Raw genomic sequence first — 16,123 nt, 5'->3', positions numbered from 1 at the left:
TGAAATATTTTAAAAAATTATTTTCTAAGTCTTCCTCTGACCTTATTTTATTCACTCGTCTTCCTCCTTTAATTTTTCCTCTTCCTTTTTCCTCCTTTCTTTTCCCTTCTTTTTTTTTTCTTTCCCCCTTTTTTCATTTTTTTTGTCCGCCAATAGGGGGCCCGGGCCCCTCGGCCCCCCTGGATCCACCTTTGTTGGTCAATAAAGTCTAAACTGGACATTACCTCTATTTTCAACTGAGAAAGTATATTAACGTCACGGTCACTTTCAGTGAAAATTAAAAAAATGAGTGGAAAAATGAAACCACAAAATCAAATCATCTTTCTTTTTTCTTTTTGATATATATTTCTCATCTCTAAAATCAAAATCGTTCATCATACAGATGTATATCACCGTAGTTTTAGGATAGTTATAGTTACAGTAGTAGTAGAAGTAGTAGTAGTAGAAGTATAGTAGTAGTAGAAGTAGTAGTAGTATATAGTAGTAGTAGTAGTAGTAGTAGTAGTAGTAGTAGTAGTAGTAGTAGTAGTAGTAGTAGTAGTAGTAGAAATAGTAGAAATAGTAGTAGTAGTAGTAGTAGTAGTAGTAGTAGTAGTAGTAGTAGTAGAAGTAGTAGTAGTATAATAGTAGTAGAAGTAGTAGTAGTAGTATATAGTAGTAGAAGTAGTAGTAGTAGAAGTAGTAGTAGCAGTAGTAGTAGTAGCAATAGTAGTAGTAGTAGTAGTAGTAGTAGTAGTAGTAGTAGTAGTAGTAGTAGTAGTAGTAGTATATAATAGTAGCAGTAGTAGTAGTAGTAATAATAGTAGTAGTAGTAGTAGTAGTAGTAGTAGTAGTAGTAGTAGTAGTAGTAGTAGTAGTAGTATAGTAGTAGTAGTAGTAGTAGTAGTAGTAGTAGTAGTAGTAGTAGTAGTAGTAGTAGTAGTAGTATAGTAGTAGTAGAAGTAGTAGAAGTAGTAGAAGTAGTAACAGAAGTATAGGAGGAGGTGTAGCATAGGGAGATCCAGGGGTAGTCCAAGATTCTAGGTCTAAATCTTTTTTTTAACGAAAAAAAGCTTGCTCATCGCGCGTTCAATGTTTATTAAAATAGGCCTACACAGCTTGTTCTTTATTTGAGTCTGATTGTCCAGTTTCAGAGCTTCAGATATCAATCCTTTTATGATAACAAAATATCGAGTGACCGGTTTTTAGGTCTAATTTTAAATCAATTTTTTCCGTGCGCTTCACGCTCACATTAATTGTTTGGCACAAAGCCCCCCACACAATACTTTTCGACATAGGCGGCGGAACGGGACGACCCCCCCCCCCTATTTTTTTTGTTGATAACCTTTTTTTTTTTTTGCTTGTCAATTTCTTTTTCCCGTGTCCACTAAAATTTCAGGTGGACCCCCCTCATTTTTTTTGCTTCCGCCGCCAATGCTTTTTGAAGCACTTAAAAACTGATCTTTTCCCCCGCCTTTTTCACAAGAAAAGTGCCCCCTCACGAACGTGTTCTGTGCCCCTTTCACCTGAGGTCTGAGGACCCGTTTTATGTGTTAACGAGTGCCGGAACCCCTTAGCTTTCTCATATGTGCCTGTTCTCCAAATCAGATAATTTTTTCTTAAAATACATTCTTTTCATGCCCAATGAGCGTCCGGTTTCTTTATTTAGCGTTCTGCTTCCTTCTCCAAGTGCATATGATTTGCCCCTTTGGCTACTTCTTTTTTCTTTTGATAATGAAATGCATCCCTTTAACCTCTACTTAAAAGCCCTTTTTTAATATGCCCTTATTCACTTTTGATAAACACCCCTTTTCTTTTCTAGTTTGTTCAAAATGTTCATAATGTTCTGATAACTTCCCTTTTCCTTTGTAAGTGTTCCTATTGTATGATTCTGGGAGAAAAAAAAATCGACAGGAACGGCCTTTTCTTGTAATATTTTAGCAAAACCCCCAAAAGTAACAGCATTATTGGTAAGAAACTAGAAAACAATAGGGCCTATGTTACTATTCAATTCAATTCTTTTATTTCATTTCCATTCAAAACATAATACAAAGTAATATAAAGTAATACAAATCAAGTACAATTTTACAGAAGGGCATTCTTACTTCGTAAAAAAAACACAGAAAAAACAGTATAATATAGAGCATAAATGGAAATGAGGGGGATCCACTAAAAAGCAAAGCTTGTAAAGTGTGGATCCCCCTTGGAAATGAAGAAAGTATAGTAGACTTATTCATATATGCGTACATATATGTATTACAGGAAAGAAAAAGAGAACAAAAGAAATCATACGGATGCAAATATGATTACTGAACAAATGCAAAGCTTTTCACACAAAGAGGTCTTCGTAGTAAAGCATGTGTTGCGCAAGACAGAAGAAAGGAAAGAAAAAAAAACAGAAAGAGAGAGGGGATGACAAGACATAGAAGACAAGACAAAACAAAGGACAGGACAGTACAAGACAAGATAACTACTTTATAAAAGGAGGAAAACTAAGAATGGGAAAGGGCTGACCACTAACCAGCTTCATCTGGTGAAATAACAAAAGATGATATAATTGGACAAAATCAGATGAAAAAGGATAAAACAATAAAAGTGAAAAATGTAATGATTAAAATCAAGATAATGAAGTGTTAGTTCCGTTGCGAAGAATTATAGGAATTACGCAGGATAAGTTTGAGTTTACGTTTGAATGAATTTAAGGAGACACTGTCTTTAATATTATTAGCAAGTATAAGTTTCAGAATTTAGGACCGTTGAATAGGAATGTATTTTTGGCCAGTAAAGTTCTGTAAAGTGGAATGTGAAGTTCGTCAGAGTGTCTCGTGGGGTAGTTATGATAAAATTGATTTTTAGGGAACATGGCATCAAAAATATGGGGAAGTGCATTATTATTATAACTATACATGAAGTGTCCTAACTGTAGTAAATACAGGTCTTTGACTTTCAACAGTTTACTTTCTAGAAAAAGTGGGTCCGTATGAAAACGGAAACATGTACTATAAATAATACGAAGTGCTTTCTTTTATGAGCGCCGAATGTACCAATATTATATAGAACAATTATTTGTTATATAATCATTATTTATTAAATGATAACTATTATTTATATATAATTTACATTTTATTTGTAGATAACTACTATTATATAAAATATCATTTCTAATTATTTATATATAATTCCAAGTAATACTTCATTATTTGTAAATAATAATAGTTCGACATTCCATTATTTATAAATAATGATTATTTGTTTTTCATTATTTATAAATAATGATTATTTGTTTTTCATTATTTATAAATAATGATTATTTGTTTTTCATTATTTATAAATAATGATTATTTGTTTTTCATTATTTATAAATAATGATTATTTGTTTTTCATTATTTACAAATAATGATTATTTGTTTTTCATTATTTATAAATAATGATTATTTGTTTTTCATTATTTATAAATAATGATTATTTGTTTTTCATTATTTACAAATAATGATTATTTGTTTTTCATTATTTATAAAGAATTTGTTGAGTTTTCCATTATTTATAAATAATGAAAACGTCTACTTCATTATTTATAAATAATTTTTTCGTGCACACTTTTGGTGAATTTTGTGATAATTTTCAATAGAAAAATAAGTTTTTAAAAATTTAGGGGTCATCATGCCCCCGTATTGTCGTTGCGAGCATTTTGGGGCCAGGGTGAAATCGCCCCAAACGCCTCAAACAGACACTCCAAAATGTATTTGAAGTGCATTATTAGAACTGAAACTTATCTCTACACCAGGAAAAATTAACTTAACAAAAAAAGCAACAAGAAATATTTATAAAAAGTAGAAGGGCCTGTACAAGTACACTGATATTTCACTCTCTCAGCTCATATGCACTTGATCGACTTCCATCGAGGATTCGGGCTAAATTCCGCCCGCCACTTCCGGGGACCAACCAACGTAGTATTTCGATGAAGAGCACTCCGTCGATTCACCGGTTGTCCCTACGATACACGCGCGCCTATGGGGATTGTGAACTGTAGGAAAAATCGTATAAAATTACACTTTTTGATATTTCTACGAAGACGAAGTTATATAGAAAATGAAGAATATTACAATCAGACCATATCCCTAGAAAATTGCTTCAAGAAATGTCATTATGAAGAGGAAATGGACAAAAATTTGTGAAGAAAAATCACGAAAAAGGAAATCGCATCATGAATATTCATATCATGGGCGGTCCCACATTTGCATGTTATAGCGAGTTTGCCATTATTTAATAAATAATGGCATTATTTAATAAATAATGGCATTATTTAATAAATAATGGTTATTTGTATATAAATAATGATTATTTGTATATAATGGCAAACTGTAAAAATTGTTTATAAATAATGGGATATTGAAACAAAATTATTATTTATAAATAATGAAGTAGATATTTCATTATTTAACAAATAATCTTTATTTATAAATAATGGAAAACTCGAACATTAAATAATGATTATTTATAAATAATGAGAATAATGGTGCACTCGAAAAAATTATTTATAAATAATGAAGTAGACGTTTTCATTATTTAACAAATAATCATTATTTATAAATAATGGAAAACTCAACAAATTATTTATAAATAATGAAAAACAAATAATCATTATTTGTAAATAATGAAAAACAAATAATCATTATTTGTAAATAATGAAAAACAAATAATCATTATTTATAAATAATGAAAAACAAATAATCATTATTTATAAATAATGAAAAACAAATAATCATTATTTATAAATAATGAAAAACAAATAATCATTATTTGTAAATAATGAAAAACAAATAATCATTATTTATAAATAATGAAAAACAAATAATCATAATTTATAAATAATGAAAAACAAATAATCATTATTTATAAATAATGGAATGTCGAACTATTATCATTTACAAATAATGAAGTATTACTTGGAATTATATATAAATAATTAGAAATGATATTTTATATAATAGCAGTTATTTACGAATAAAATGTAAATTATATATAAATAATAGTTATTATTTAATAAATAATGATTATATAACAAATAATTGTTCTATATAATATTGGTACATTCGGCGCCTCATATTCTTTTGCAAAAGCAACAATTTATCTAATAAGTATTGATGGGTATCGCCCCAAATAAGAATCCCGTAGTTTAAATAAGGCAAGATTAAGGATGAGTAGAGCATGATTAGTGATGTGGAGTGAATGCAAAATTTTAGCCTATTGATAATACCTATATTTTGTGAAATTATTTTGGATATATTTTCAATGTGATTTTTCCAAGAAAGTTTACTGTCAACTGTTATACCAAGAAATTTGGTGTAAGGTACCATTTGTAATGGGGTATTATCAAACATAATGTTCATCGGTAACTTGTCTATGGAATTACTAAATAACATGTATTTTGTTTTGTTAAGGTTCAAAGATAATCGATTGGCTCTTATCCATTCAGTAACATTAATAAGTTCAGAATTGATGACATCAACTAAAGTTTGTGGATTCTGATGAGAAAAAAATAAGGTCGAATCATCTGCAAACAAGATAAGGGACAACAGTTTGTATAATGAAGAAAAACTCGTAAAATAATCCTACGTGCCCTAATTCATGAGTCATGGGAGTGGAGTAGAAAAGTCTTTTTTTTCTTTCTTTGTTTTAAGATAGTATCCTTTTCGAAAGAAAAGGTGCATGCCCTTTTCCCCTGTGCCCCCCCCCCCCCCACTTTCGCCTTCGCTCCGCCGCCCCCTTCCTTCCTATTGGCGAAAGCTGTATCCGCCCCTGAGTAGTAGCATGGACCATGGAGGTAGAAAGTATGGACCTACAGAGTAATAGGTCCATGGTAGGGTACGGATTGGGCTCGTAAGCTCGAAAAAAAAAATTAATATGTAAATTAAATCTGTCTAATTACATGCATCTGCTCATTTTATTTCTTGTTATACTATTATTGCATTTTAAACTTTTTTTTTCTTCTTTAATGGTCACTGCATGTTATGTATTTATTTATTTCACTGTTATGTATTTTTTTATTGTAAACTCACATTGTTAGTCCTCGGACTTTTTGATGAGTATTGTTTAATAAAACCGAATTGAATTTGAATTTGAATTTTTTTTATTCACCTCCATGCTCACCAATATGTTGCCAGAGTTATTTACTTTTTTGTTTTGAATAATATTTTATTTTCTTCCTCTTTCAAATCAATAAGTTGACAATCACAATTCATATAAATAAAGATTCTTTGCATGTATACAATCAATAAACAATCAAACAAATCAATATCAATGAGATTACAAATATATTTTAAATGATTACAAATGAAATTAAACTGCCAAATTTCTCTTCTATGACAATGTGAAACATTTTTTTTATGTGAAAAAAAAAAAACTTATAACTTTTCCCCCCAAAAGTACATAATATAGCATAAAATTATTTCAATATTTAATATCAAAATTATGCCAATCAAATAAACTACTTTTTCATGAAACTCTATGCTCCTTTAAGAGGAAGATTACATATATATAATCTTTCACTCACCCACGCACCCCACACTCCCTACCACCCAACCATACCACCCCCAAAAAACACACCCACGCACCCTCACACACATACACGTACACAAAAACCCTCACGCACACACATCATACAACAGGTAGCACATCCGTTCCGGTCTGTCGATCTGTAACTTTGTATCATTGAAAAAAAAAGAAAAAAAAAAATAGAATACGATAAATGATAAGTCAGAGAAATGCACCAATTTGTTCCCATTTTCTTAAGTGTACTCCCAAATTCCCTGTTTTCTTGGCTATATTATATTCTTCTTTTCTGTAACCTTTAATCATATCTGTTGTTTTTTGTACGGACGGTGGCTCGCCCTTTTCTCTGGAAATAAAAATTATATGTTTTAGCAGAAAGATTATACAGTTTATTGAATGTATTCTCACACATTTACCAGATAGACCGATGAAAATTGTTTTCCAATCATCAATCCTAACTTCCTTTAAATGAAGCTTTTTGATGACCTCCTTCCATAACTGTTTAACCTTTAAACAATCTAAAAATAAATGTTGGTATGTTTCTACCTGTTGTTTACAAAAAGAACAACAATTGTCTGACTCAAAACCAAATTGGAAGAGCTTCTCTTTTGTATACACTACCCCCATGTAATAGTTTGTACTGAAACTCCCTTTGTTTACTACATATAAAAGCATTCTTCAATCTTGTAAAGGTTTCTTTCAACTCCCCTATTCCAAGATCATATTCACAATGTCCATCATAAACCTTTAGAGTGTAGGCCTACTCTTTTTGAAATTGCTCAATAAAGTAATTATATATGTGGGCCATCCTGGGAAAATGGGTATTATAGGTGAAATTTTGGATTTTGATTTTTTTATGTTTTCTGGTACATGGACACATGTACAATGTGTATACAAAATATTAGAGTCTAATTCATATTTAAATTAGAGATATGACCAATTGAATCAGGGGTACCCCCCTGCCTGGCTGTATGGGTCGTCATGGTAGTCGGGCTTATTATTCATCTTTTCATGATAGGGAAATGTTGGTTCTTTTGTAACGCCCAACATACCTGGCATAGGCGAGGTGATCTTTTGTAGTGCAGACATAATTTGTATATATACACAGCTAGGCGAATACAATAAAACAAATTATTCTACAAATTCAACCACACCCACACTAGAACCCACACCCACACACTCACATTACATGCAAAAAACCCGTATGGAGACTATTTGTCATACTATATATAGTTCGTCATAGCGCGTAGTTTTAACATGGGAGGTGGTTCCCAGATCCAATGACCAGGGGAAGATGGGGTTGGGTTATTCATCTGATTTTTTTGTTGTTGGGGGGGGGGGGCAGCTTATCATTTTTTTTGGGGGGGTGCCCACCCCCACAGGCGCCGCAGAACATTTTTTGAAAATGGGAGGGGCTGTCCATGCAAAAAAAAATCACAATCAAATGGTAATTTTTTACATGCTTATACATGCGTTCTGGGGAAAAAAAGTGGGGCCAAAGCCCCTGCCCACCTCCATCCTATATTTGTCCCTGCCCTTAACCCCCCCCCCCCAAAAAAAAAAAAAGACACCCCCTTGCTGTTTGTCCATACTTCACTTTCTCGCAAAGTAAAAAAAAAAAAATCATGCTTAAGCTTTGGAAAATAACCACAAACAAAATTCAATTTTGCAAAACCAAGTTTTTTCGGTGGCAATACACAATAGTGAAAAGCTGATGCGAGCTACATTTCATGAAGATTTAATATGACATCAACTCTTGATGAAAAATCAACTTTCATTGAATTAGCGAATCAGGAAGCAGAAGGTTCACTGTTTTCATGGTAGTTTTCATTCAAGCAAGGGATCATATCAACATTTAATGAAATGGGCCACATTTGGTTTCTTTTTAGGGATGGGGTAGTCATGAAAATATATTTCACAAATTGCTGCCAAATTATCTGGATCACTGAAGGATTTTTTTTTAGGTCACTTCGTTTGAAAAGAAGAATAAAACTGTGCATACAAACTTGGCTCCACATATCAATACGACAGGTATTATAACTAACAAATACTCACAAATACATAGTCATCTTTTCTCTGCTACACTCTGTACACGTGTGTAATGATATGCGTTGTAAACGTCTTATGCTTGAATAAAAAAATTAATATCAGAGTTTAATTCTTGATATGGAAGAGACTCTTCTATGCAGCAGTATTAGCAAAACTCAGGAATGTGCATCGCTCTCCACTGTCCAAATTTGCACTAAAAGGATATAAAACACGATAATCTCTCCTTAGTGTGTGTGTTTAACATGATCACAAACTTCTTAATACAGCAGCAAACTTACCACATTTCAACTTTCTACAATGACATCCTTCTAATGGGTCAGCAAACGGTACAAATTAAGTTTGTTTTTTTTTTCGAAAAACTTCAGAGTTTGTTCATTCAAAGTAAAACATGTATTCATTGTTCAATTTCCTCTCCTACCGGGGAGGCCGCGAGGTGCCTTGTCTTCATCTAAGGTCTTCCCATATATCATATTCCCTCTATTTGGAAAATCCAGTTGATAGCTTATCTGGGAGTATCTGAGAGACATGTCAGCAGGGTTCACCAAAGGGGATAATTTTCTTCCTCTGCATTGTTTGCTTTCTTCATGTTCCAGTCTTAAAAATGCCACGTTCCGATGACTCAAATCTACATGTTTGATGAATGCAATTGAAAAGTTCACCGATATTAATGTGTTATAACAACAGTCACATTACACTCTCATTTCTTCATGATTCATGGACATTTATCAACAACATGATATTTAAAATACATTAACTTTTCACTCTTTGGCTTTGTGTAAATGTTACTTGTATTTCTAATAAAGGTGGAAGTACTCCCTGATGTCATATTTTTCTACCAAAAATAATAAGATTTAAATATTGTTGGGTAAAAAAATCCCTCCAAAATTCATGAGATGTTCATATCTAAATGTTTAATTTTGATATATCACTTGCAAAAAGCTTTCTCTGCATGAGCCTTTATCCATTTTTTTTCTTCATTTTTTATTGTTTTTATCATTTTATATTTTTTATATTTTCCATAATTCTAGATTTCATGTACTAATAGTGGTAAAATTAATTTTAAAACAATATCTTATAAAACGGCATTTAATTCGTGGAAAAATCAGTTACAACTGCCATGATAAAGTCAAAACTGGCACACTATTTCCATATAGAATATGGATAAAGCATGGAAAGCTACCTGAAGCTGTGGTAATGGTGAATCCCATATCAGAGTCTTAAAGTACTTCTTGAAGGGCTGCTGTCAGCTGTATGTTGGTTCTGAGATGTCTTGTCCTCACTGCACTAATACAGTTGCTCTGTAGATCCCGTGCCTTTAACATGTTTAACACAAAGAAAGAAAACAAGGCCAATTGGTTAACAAATTTTCAGAGTTAAAGTTGATTTTTAAAAAAACACTACTTAAGAAAAAAAACTTAAAATAAAACAATTAAAACTATAATTTTTTTTATTTTCAAAAATATGTCTTTTCATTTTTTTTTTAAATATTGAATGATTTTGTGTAGAAAGTTGGCAAACCTCATGTAATGTAGCTCTACCAGATTGTAGAAAAAATAAGAAATACCTCCCACACCCGCCCCCAAAAATATATTGTTATTTTTGAATAAATTTCTTATTAATTGTGACAATCTGTTTTCTAGTTATAATTTCGATATCATTTGCGCAGCTTTGGTGAAGCTCATACCAAATAGACCCCACCCCCTCCGAAAAAAAAAACAAATTTGAAATCAGAAGTCCGACAAATAAGAATTTGTTAGGAGAGGGGATTTGAAAAATGTCCATAATTAACCGATTTAAAAGGGTACTCCGAGCTGAAAATAATTTCATCAAATGTTAGCAAATGCTGCAAATTTCATCAAAATCTGATAACAACTAGATCTAAAAGGGTTTTTCATGCATTATAAAAACAGTTATATGCACGTCTCAATAAATATTCGTTAGATGGACTGATGATGACACCCCACTTTAACTTTTCTCAGTATAACAAAACATGAAATCATACTTATTTTATTTGGTCATACGTGTGTGAATGATATGTCACCTTTTTGCATTAATTAATATCTAGTCTTGGAGAGGGGGGGGGGGGGATAGAACAAACATAATTTCATGTAACAAGGTGAGACATCTTTGCATCAGTTTGTCAAGAAAATTTACAAAAACATGCATAGAACTGTTTCACCGAAATCCATATCTTTCAATTATCATAGCTCTTTTACTCCTTGTCCAATTCAGATTTTTTTTTAATATACAGTTTTTACAAACTTGTTGCATGTGATAGATTTAACTTAAATGGTTACAAGTATGTAACGAAGGCCTATACGTAGGTGCAGATCTAGATCTAGTTGATAGCCTAGGCATACATAAGTTAGATCTTAAAAAGGCCGTCAAAGTCCCGGACAAATACCGCGAATCGCTGCAGCAGTCGCATGTAATTTGACGTTTAAAGTCGTTCCTAAAAAAACTCTCTCTCGATCGATCCACATAAACACGCAACACAAAATTCACATTCACGTGTTTAGTTGCCATGTTCCTCGCATCGCAATTATCAATGAATTTAACAAAACAACTCAATCTGCAACATAATTTAACTTACCTTCATGGATTTCAGCCAAGGGAATTAAATTCAATCAACATGTATCCGAACCCGCCACCAAATATATCGAGCCGATATCCACAGTTCTGAAAAATAAAAATGCGCCTGACATTTTTTTTATTTCCCGCGGGTTGTTTGTTTTGTTTTTCCTCGCGACGCGCGCCAGACAAAAGTTTGATGACACGCGTATTTAAATGACGTCCTAGCGCATTTATTGTCTCTCACCAATAGTCTGGTTTTTGCGCGACGCCACACATATATATCTGGGGTGGTATTCTGAGATCCATTTTATCTCAGATAAAATAAAATATTTTATCTCCGTTAAAATCAGTGAGATAAAATACCCTTAAAATCTCTCCGAATTGGTATTCTGAGAACAATTTTATCTTCATTTTATCTCTGTAAGACACACCTATTTTTTAATCAATATCCAATTAGAAACGCGCTTTTATAGCTCTCTCATATCACTCAACCAATGGAAATCCATTCCGCTAGGAGGTGTGGCGAAGGAGTGAGATTGCGTCAATTCATTGACTTCAATACGCTTGCACTATACGCCTGCGCGTCTTTACAGAGATTTCTTTTTAACAAAAATGGCAATACTCTCATCTTTTTTTCGAAGTCTATATCGCATTTTTTCAAGCATCATTTCAAAGACAATATTAGTCAAGAAAAGTCTTATGAAATACTTCCTGATTGTACAGGAATAACTTTAAGGTGCTGTTCTCAATGAATATATCATTTTTCTTAATTTCCATGCCAACATTTGGAGTTAATTCATCTAGAAATATTGACGAAATCAACGTCGTGGAGATAAAATAGCCCCTACCCTCTTTTAAGTTTATTTTATTTTTTTCTTCAAAGTAACTTGGGCGCAAGCACATCACCCGCGTTGCAATGGCCAGATACGCGATGGGTATGTCTACGCAGCCACTGCTCTGTTGCGTATCATCATAGATACGCAAGATAAAATTTATACTCAAGATAAAATTTTAAATTTTATCTGAGAGATAAAATGTCATCTCAGAATACCAATTTCATTTTAAGAGATAAAATAAAATATTTTAAAGATAAAATGACCTCAGAATACCGCCCCTGACTTTTAAATCCATAAATTTATGTAGGTAACCAAAGATCTTTAGTTCTATTTGAAAATTTTCACTATCTATAACTATAAAATCACTTTGTATCCATTCTTTTTTAATCACAGAAAAAATTCTTTGAATTCTTTATTTACTACTCTGACTGCTGTCAAGGCCCTATATAGGGCCTTGACTGTTGCCAAGGCCCTATATAAACAAGGTTGCGACAACAGGGGTCAAAGGTCAAATTTGAAGGATCTCGAATAGTTCCAACCGGGCCTTTTTGTCGACTGCTACCATTGGAAATGCGTGTAAAATTTTGAATAATTTTTTATAATTATATCGGAAATCGACGTTAGAAATTTATTTTCACACTGCACATCCATATCAATATATTAGCGACCACCTATATTTATCAAATTTGTACAATCTTATAACAAAAATCGTGAAATATCGTTGATTTGAAAAATGGCAACCGAGTTCGTCGCAAGCCGCAAATGCTCACTGCTGCTGGTAGCGAGCGGGACGCTGCACTAATTTTCCCCGGAACTGTCGGGCTGGATGTAAGGTTCTGCTGGCCCCCCACGGGTCGTTTGGAGAGCGAGAGGTGAGTATGTACCGGAATGTCATGTGGTGCCATAAATACTAGTTTCATGTCCTAAATTCTTATTGTAGATTTTTTGCCGTTGTAAATTTAGCTGAATGTGATTTTTTTTTACCAGAGCACTCAAAAACATGAATGATTTGAGCATATATTTGTGCCTGTCTTTAGTTTGAGTTTGACTGAGTGGTCCCTTAATCATTAATTAATGATTTATTTATTTTTGATTTCTGATATTTAAATAGGCCACAGGGCGGCACATATCATCAACTTGGTGGTTTTCCATGTGGCCCTATTAACAAAAAGTACAGCAGAAAATGTTACTAGATCTATTATTAATAATACCAAATAGATCTAACGTTAGATCTAGATCTACATAGTAGTACATGCAGCTGCAGTGAGTTAAAATAAACATGACAAAATGTAGGCAAAAATGTATGCGAACATGTTATAGGAAAGATGATTGGTATCCTTAATTGGGAATTATGTTCATTTAATAATAAAATCAACTAGGGCCTATGACAATTTGAATCAAGCTTGTGAATTTAGATTTTGAAGATGAAACATATATTGCCTATTAATTGATGGAAAGTGAGATAAGTGCTGTGCAGAATGCAGATATTCAATTCTACTATTAGTACTAACCTTATTTTTAATAAGAACAAAATTAATTTCAAGAATTCAATTCATTTTGGGGGCTTGGGGCCAATGCATAAAATGAATTTACCACCAGGACTGTACCAAATAGTGAAGTGCTTTATCCAGTTTAGATCAAAAGAACATAAAAAAAGAAAGTAAATATTTATTCATTTCAATCACCACACAGCACAAGGTTTACAGGATAACGTTAGGTTACTTATATAAAATTTTACATTGGATAAGTGGTCTTGTCAGTTGTCAAAAACAAAAAAACATACCATGGTGTTCTTTGGATTTTATACCACTTCATGTACCTCGGTGCTCTAGAGATCAACATGCTTTATTTTATTTTCATATATGATACAGGCGAGGCCAGTGTTATCCTTATAGTTGCCAACGTGATGTAAAACTATTCCGAAGGAAAGTGAAATACCCAAGTAGGCCTAGTACAGTACTAGACCAAAAGCTTTAGTATCTGTATTTGGTTGTTTTGCTGAACTGCGTTGGCTTCTCTCACTTAGTAGAGTGTCAGAAATTGTTAAATAAATCCCCAGAAATGGTTATTCCTGTCTAGCCTAGTACCAATTTGGCTACAAACTCTTTGTTGTGTACTGGGTGAGTTCAATTCTCACGAGGCATATTCGAACATCATTGACCACCAAGTCTATGATAACCCTAAATGCTTTCATGGTGTCAGTACATGGACAAATGAGTTTAGTAATCCACTTGGTTTGCATGTAGCTTCCTTTTTTTTTAAATATTACTTTCATTTCTGCACTGCCAATACTTTGCACATTTTCTAGACCAAAAATCTTAAATCTCTGTACCATCTCAGATGTTGTTCTGGAAGTTTCCATGGCGAAAAAGAATAGTGTAGCAAAAAACATCTGAGATAGTGTAGTAGGTTTCATGGTCATCTTGTATCTTTCTTGGGCAAATGTTGGTCCTGAAAAGGACCACCCAATCTTGACGTTTCAACAAGTGTGTTCTTGTCGTCCTACTCATGCCTTGTGTACTGAAAGCCCTCTCGCTCAGACAGCAAGTTTTGTATGTGCTAGTCCTTACGTGGAGCCACACTTAGAACAAGTTTCAATCGGTCTGTGCCTGCAGACTAAACTAATGCGGCCATGGCACCTCCTCACCCATCCAATGCCATATAAAGTTCATATTGGCATTAAAATGTATTTGCTTAATAAAACAACCTCTTTACAACTATCTAAATTAACGCATGATCCAACTATATTATCGTTACATGTCCACTAAATATGAAATAAAAGAAACAAGAGGTAGAGAGTGAGAGATTGACCCTCATTTTATGCTGTTGCCACCAATGAAAGTTCTTAATTTAAATTTGGAACTTCATGAGAGTCGAACTCATCCAACATTGCACAAAATGCGGTCAGAAGACAGGCGGACTGATACATGATGCAAGATTTAAAGGAGAAGATTTAAAGGAAATAAGAAAGATTGATTGCACAATGTAGCCCTACATGTATGTAATATAATCACATCTTATTACTATAATGATGGAAATCAAACAATCATACTTTCACAGCTTACAGGCTTATCCAGTAGTTCCTCTCATCCAAAACAGATCAATCGGCAGCAATTAGGGCCTATTTTATTGTCCACAATCAAATTGAAAAAAAAATCTACATTTAGATCTAACTTAGATAAGTTTGGTGCATGATCGTGCATCAGTGATTATCTAGTCAACTAAGCATGTATTGTCATTGGCTTTTGTAATTACTTATCACACCATACATATCAACAGAGTAGAGGTCTACATGTACATGTATGCTACATTAGGCCTTTAAATTCTAAAAGTTTCTTTGAAAAACTACAAAGAATTGATTTTAATTCCAAACCATTTCAAATTACTTGGCCTAGTGGAAGAAATTTTCGGTCTAGATACCCAACCTGTCCGGACATGCAACTAGTGGTATGATGGGGGCACTTTTCCAATATTACAAGGTTGTGATAACATCCATGTGGTCTAACACCACTTTTAAAAAATGCAGTCCTAAGCTAACACCACTTTTATCACAAGGTTGTGATAACCTGTCCTTGTCCGCAGTTAGTAACCTGTGTGGTGAACAAGATTGTAAACAAGATTGTTGATTTTCTCTTGATCTAGACTGGATGAATGCTTGATATTTTGGAACAGTCAATTTTGACTATACAGTGAATTCATCATCATAAAAAAATGCCTTGGCACAAAACTAAATTCTTGAAATTATTATTTTTTTCTAATAAAAAAGGGATTAAAAAGAGAGTCTGTGGAGATGAAGATCTGCATCAATCTCAGAAGGCCTCACAAAAATATGCTCAAAATTAAAAGTTTTTGAGCGCTCTGGTGAATAAATTTTTTTTCTTCTAAGTTTAGAATGAAAACAAATAACTGAATGGATCTGAGTTTTTTTAATGTAAAAAAAAGTGATATTTTGAAGACTTTTTGAGTGTGCATTGTACATGTATGTTGCATTGACTCAAGACAGACAGGGTGGTTGGTGGTTGAAGAGTGCAAGTGGATGGGGTGCTTCCACTCTTCCTGAAATTTGAGAATTTTTTTAAATTTTTCCAGGAAAGGTTCCAGAAATGAAAAAAATTCCAGGAAATTCAGGAAAT

The 16,123-nt window shown here is 33.0% G+C and overlaps 1 long non-coding RNA gene across 1 annotated transcript; it reads right to left on the bottom strand.

Annotated features, from left to right (window-relative positions):
• Positions 1 to 7,329: 7,329 nt before the first annotated feature.
• LOC135157718 (uncharacterized) lies at positions 7,330 to 11,413 on the bottom strand. Its single transcript, XR_010296691.1, has 3 exons — positions 11,174 to 11,413; positions 9,761 to 9,893; positions 7,330 to 9,205 (listed from the first exon to the last, which is right to left on the bottom strand). It is a non-coding gene; the product is annotated as an uncharacterized LOC135157718 (long non-coding RNA).
• Positions 11,414 to 16,123: the final 4,710 nt, after the last annotated feature.

This window comes from Lytechinus pictus, unplaced genomic scaffold (assembly GCF_037042905.1).
Source record: "Lytechinus pictus isolate F3 Inbred unplaced genomic scaffold, Lp3.0 scaffold_19, whole genome shotgun sequence".
Classification (NCBI taxonomy): Eukaryota; Metazoa; Echinodermata; class Echinoidea; order Temnopleuroida; family Toxopneustidae; genus Lytechinus; species Lytechinus pictus.
Note: the sequence above shows the minus strand (reverse complement) of the source record. Positions and strands in the feature narration are given on the sequence as shown.